We start from the raw sequence: 6,000 nt of genomic DNA, 5'->3' as shown, positions 1-6,000 counted from the left end.
TGAGCGCAAAATGTCACGCTATCGTCTCCGTTTTGATGCACAAGATCGGGCCCATAATCTGAGTGGTCAACAGCATAGATATTTGTTACAAAACATTTTTTTGGAGTTTGTTGAACCCACTTCCTCCCGCAGAGAAGATGGTGGACGCTTTGAAGACTACCACTATGGCATGTACGACTGGTGATATTTGCTCTTATAATTTATTCAGTTATTTAATTTAATTAGAGGTAACTCATTGTTTCTTTAGTAACAAATTTAGAGTTATTCAGTTAGGTGTTTTTTGGCTTAGACATGGTTTACAGACCTACCTCAGTCAAATTAGATCTATTTTAGTCCTGATTTGATAATGAGCTATTGGTACATGGAAGATAAAATATCTTGTGAAAAGTTAGAGAACCCCAGCATGAGATATTTCTTCTTTTTTTTGCCTTGATTTTGGCATCTTACTAAAAATCTGGCTCTTTAACACTTCAAGTTCCAAAATTACCTTGTTGATTCATCAGATCCCACCACTTTAAAAGCTAATTTCTTCCACTTGACAAATCAGAAGTGGAGAAATTACTTTCTCAGCAGTGTGCCTGAGGCGGGGTCACATTCATCGGTAGCAGCAGAAGGACCTCCTCACAGCCCTGTATTAGCGTCAACCTGGTCAATACTTTCCATTTAGACGATGAATAGATTTCGGTAATTGAAGCTCAGGGGTTCGCCTGCATTGCCCGGGCATTTATCTGACCGGTTAAACATCGCGCTGACACCTGTTGTAAGTCTCTGAGTGTAAACAATGGATGCTGTTAAAGAAGAAAGAAGAAAGAAGAAAAAGATCCATATAGATACAGACGCCATCTTTGGAATTACCCATTTGGTCAGGTTTCCAAGCAGCCAGAGGGAGAAAGACATATAATAAACAAACTTTCTCCCATTTCTTCACCACTACTTAAAGGAATAGGCCACCATTTTTACATACTGAGATATGATCTTACCTCAGCTTAGACAAGTTGATGCGTAACTGTCTGGTCTTTGTGCGTGCACTCAGTCACCCAGCAAAGGTATAGCCCCAAACTGGGGTGAAGATAAGCCGTTCCTCATTTTCCCTATTTAAATGCAGTTACGTGAAACATTACATGATCCAAGTCTAGTTACACAAAATTAAACATGTGGATTTTCTAAGCGGATAAAAACAGGTACTATAGCCTATTGTAAGGCGTAATAATACAGGAGCACTTTGACGGCCATGCAGTGAGGTCGAAGTGTTCCTAAGGTATTATTACGCCTTACAACATAGTACCCCTTTTAAATCCGCCCAGAAAATCGACATGTTTAGTTTTGTGTAACTACACTTGGATCGTAACTGTATTTAAATAGAGAAAACGTAGAACAGCTTGGTAGCGTCTAACTTCACCCTAGTTTGGGGCTAGACCTATGCTGGGAGAGCTAGCAACATTTGCGTGACTGAGCGCATGCACAAAGACCAGACAACTACGCATCAACTCGTCTGAGCTAAGGTAAAAACATATCTCAGTATGTAAAAACGGTGGCCTATTCCTTTAACAAATGCTGAATTACACACATTTTTCTATTAAATAAAGATACAGAGACATGGAGAGGAGCAAATTGGTTCAACAGTAAAAAAAAATAGGCTACAACTAAAAAAGGACAGTCCTTACCAGGAAGCTACATTAGCTTCATGCTACAAATGTATGATGCGTTGCCGTCTATCTGTACCTTATTCCGCAAGTTCGCATGGGCACCGCCATGAATTGTGCCCGCCCCGGAAGTGTTAATAGAACGGAAGTGCCGAGACAAGGCAAAAAGTGGCAAAAGTGGGCGGGCGGAATAAGGTGAATACGGACACAAAGCTGTTTTCAGGCCACCCACAGAAACAGTGCAATGTTGACTTGTTGGTGCAAACGAACATCTGACATTTTACAGAAATCAATCTACTGTAATTTACATCAGATTTTAGTGGCAAACATTTTCCCTTGTTCTCCACTTGAGATTATTGCAGATGACGGCAATAGTTTTTATCTGCTTTCGTGGAGGGGACCGTGTTAATTGGCCTACTTGATACTAGATCATCTACACTTCGAATCTTAACCCAATATAAAGACTGTAACATCAGCCTGTCAAGGGACGACAGGTGGAAATTAGCCTTTGATGTTAAATTGTACAGTCCCTGTATAAATACACACCATACCATACTTATCATGTCCCTATATTGCATGCTCACTGTATTACCTCAATATTGCTGCTATGCAAATAGGGTTTTATGAATCAGACGATTTTCCTCCATCTCTCCCTGTGTCTGTATTGCACCTGCAGCTCATGCCACGCCCCCCAACCACTCTCATCTTTTCAACCTCAGTGAGCGTCTAAAAGCTGCAATTAGCTTTCGTCATTTCCATTTTCTGTCTTTACATCAAGAAAAAAAGAAAAACCCTACTCAACTGCTCTGTTTCGTGCTTGCACTTTATGTCAAACCCCTTTTTAACAAAACACACAGCTCTAAGACACGCGGCATAGAGAAAGCAATGTAATTTGGTGGATGTTTAGCACCTCAGAGAGACGGGGAATTTCCACAGTGGTACCAAAAGCTAAAAGTGGTAGACAGTGCGTTCGCTTTGATCGGAGACGACGTCCTTTCTTCTTGTGAATCCCAACGAGAATTATATAAAGATGACAAGTGACGACACCTTGAGAGATTAACACAGATTTTACTTTCTTTTGAAATGCAGAATTTTCCTCCAGAGAGTTGAAATGTTAGAAAAAAATCAAAGTAATGCACAGATGATACAGGGGGAACGGTGGCAGAAATACTTGTAGTTTTGTAATCATCACTTCTCTTTTTTTCCTCTTTTAAAGCAGTACTAATTAAATTCTTCATCTTAAAGGGACTATACAGTGTTTAAAGGAATAGGCCACCGTTTTTACATACTGAGATATGTTCTTACCTTAGCTTTGACGAGTTCTTTAGGACCTGTCTGATCTTCACCCGTGCCTTCAGTCACGTAAACACAGCGCAGACGGCGTTAGCATTTAGCCTCTCCCCCTCTCCTCTATAGCTCCAAAACTGGTCAAGATAGAAGCTACCAAGCTCTTCCACGTTTTCCCTATTTAAATATGGTTACGTGAAGTGTTCCACTACAAAGTATAATTACACAAAATTAAACAATGTGGATTTTCTAAGCAGATAAAAGGGGGGACTATATTGTAAGGCGTAATAATACCAGTAGTAATTTGGCATCCGCACAGTAAATTGAAGATTACTGCGCGGATTTCGAACTACTCCTAGTGTGTAGAATTAGCCCAGACCTATTAACCACAACTGCCTCTAAAATCCTGCACTGTCACCCAAAAAGTAAGCACGAGCTTAATATAGAAGGTGCAGTTACACGTATGACCTGAGGTGGCAGTAGTGAGCATAAAATGGCCAACTTGCATCTAGCCCCTTTAATAAATCCTTTTCCTAGTCCCTCTGGGGGTAATACAAGTGTTAATGGGATGATTGTGGAGTCTTTAATCTCCCCCTGGTGTCTCTGGCCAGAAAACCACAATTGCAACTTCGCTGCCTCCGGTTCAGAGCCACCAATACACACTAAGGGAGTCACGAAGAAGAAGCTAACAGGCTAACGGTCAGTGTGGTATTTACTCTCACGGACAATAAACAAGTAAAAAAACGCAACATGCTACAACACCTGCAGTGGCGCTTATGGCCTCTAGGGGCATGAGTTACTTAGTACTGCTTTAAAGTCGAATTGGAGCTTATAAACATTTGAATTTCAATTATGTACCATATAAGTGAGACTGGGGTGGTCAGGTTCTCCGATTTCTCTAGAGGCCGCTCTACAGGCAGCAGATTAAACAGTGAATACAAGCTTTCACTTTTAGCCTTGGGCATGCTAACAAATAAAATTCACCGACATTGAACTACTGATGATTGATTTGACCTCTGGAAGACAGTTTTGGGTTCTTTCATTTACATCAGTGATTTTCAGCCTATTTGCCATGACAAACTTGAAAAAACTTCACCTAATTGCTTATTTGATAATTTTCCCTTGTTGTAGGACAGTCAACATCAGACCAGAAGTGTAACCAACAGAAACATTAGTAACATATTGTTTTAGTATGACACAACTCTGAAACGGGCGAAAACACTAACAGAGCGCTTCAGCAGTAGAAGAAGAAACGACCAAATCAAACAGGATCACTCCAAGTTGTGTGAATAATGTGAAAAATAGCATGAAATACAGCGTAACATTATAACACAAGATGGAGTTGGCAATGACAGGAACCATTAACCCACGTACGGTTGGTGGTTCAATCCCAAGACTCTTCAGGCTTAAAAGAAGTGAGATTGTGCTTTAGTGTGATTGTGTGTTTGGTAGATGCAGGTTGCTTGTTACAGTTTTGTGAGAAACTTTAAACCTTAAGAGCTAAGGGAAGTTGTTGACAGAAATAGCACATCTTTCTTCCTATTTTTCTATTCTTCTTTCAGCCAATCCCGGTCATTTTCCCCTGAAGTGTTTTGAAAGAGCTCTATATCCGCATGCATGACGCACCGTGAATTTCAAAAAGGCTCAAAGTGACCACAGACGCAGGACGAGTGGCTTTGTGAGTGGGACGTCATGTTTGACAGAACCCTATTTTTACATGCAAAAGTCATTATTATGCAAACTCATTGTTCTGGGCCTGAATCAATGACAAACACAGGCGGAGGGGAATGAAAAGAGAGCCACCTGTTGTGTGACATTTCATGGTTAATTTTCCATCAGAGGCTGCATGTAAAAGCAAGGTGTAATTTTCAAGTTTACTTCACCACACCACTTTGTTTTGGGCTATTCATCCTCATATTTACAGACTGTGAATTACTATTGTAAGTTTCTTTGTCTAACTTTGCCAAAAATGTATCTAGTGTGGCTGCCAGTCTGCGCAAACGGTCTCTGGAACCAATTAGAGCATCTTAATTTTAACTGCTATTTCTAAAGGCATTACTCTCTCTCTTTATCGTAGGCACATAAAGTGGGCCTTAGAAAAACAATAAAACGAAGCACCTTACAACGTACATATATATCTTGCTATATCCTAATTTTGCTTCTGTTACAGACAACTTCTAACAAACCGCATATAACCAGCATGATAGATTTGCAAAGCCATTTCAGCTCAGTGTGATGGCGATAGCACCATTAAGCCTCACTGTTATGCCACATTTTCAAACTACTACTTCTTTTTTCTCTCTTTTTCCACCAAACTTTCAGATCTTGAAAAATAATAGAAAAGCAGTGTCCACAACCTGTTGTAACTAAGCAATACAGTGGGGATTGTTTTTACCAAGACAAGCTGAAATAATGGAGCCACAAGCAGAAAGTTGTAAAGCCAATGTTTATCTTCCCAAGGACACGTGTCATGTGAGCTTAGCCTTTCATTCGGCCTGGACAAAGCAGAGGTACCCGCTGCAGGACATACGGTTTGGATTGCTCATTAATCGTGGGGAAATAATGCAAAAAAAAGAATTCCTCCAGGCCATTCACAATCATTAGCTGCTTCACTGCATATTGCATGAACTGGGATCTGTGGAGATTGGTCATTTTCATTTTAATTGTTTTAGATACACAGCATATGCTGAACTGATAGCTTTAACCTGTCAGTCATGTTGGAACAGTGGATGCCTCCAGTTGTTGTTGTCCAGTTGTTTATGCTTCAGACCTGGAGTTGGTTTATATTGGTGATAGTGTGTTGGATATGCAATAGACATTAATGATGGCAAGAGGAAGAAGAAGACAAGATATTGTCTTTGTCTTTATTGATCTAACTTGTGGTACATGTACTACTTTTGGGTCATCTGCAATAAGCCGAATGCCCATCTCATCTGTGCATGCGTGGGTCAATCAGGCTCCTAATTTCGGCTACCAAACAAACCACTCCACCATTGAAATGTGTGAGCGAGTTCAGGTATCGGAGCGAGAACACTGAAGTGAGAAGAGCCATAACCGTGAGTTATAAGGC

The sequence above is a fragment of the Gobius niger genome, assembly GCF_951799975.1.
Source record: "Gobius niger genome assembly, chromosome: 10".
NCBI classification, from domain to species: Eukaryota; Metazoa; Chordata; class Actinopteri; order Gobiiformes; family Gobiidae; genus Gobius; species Gobius niger.
Note: the sequence above shows the minus strand (reverse complement) of the source record.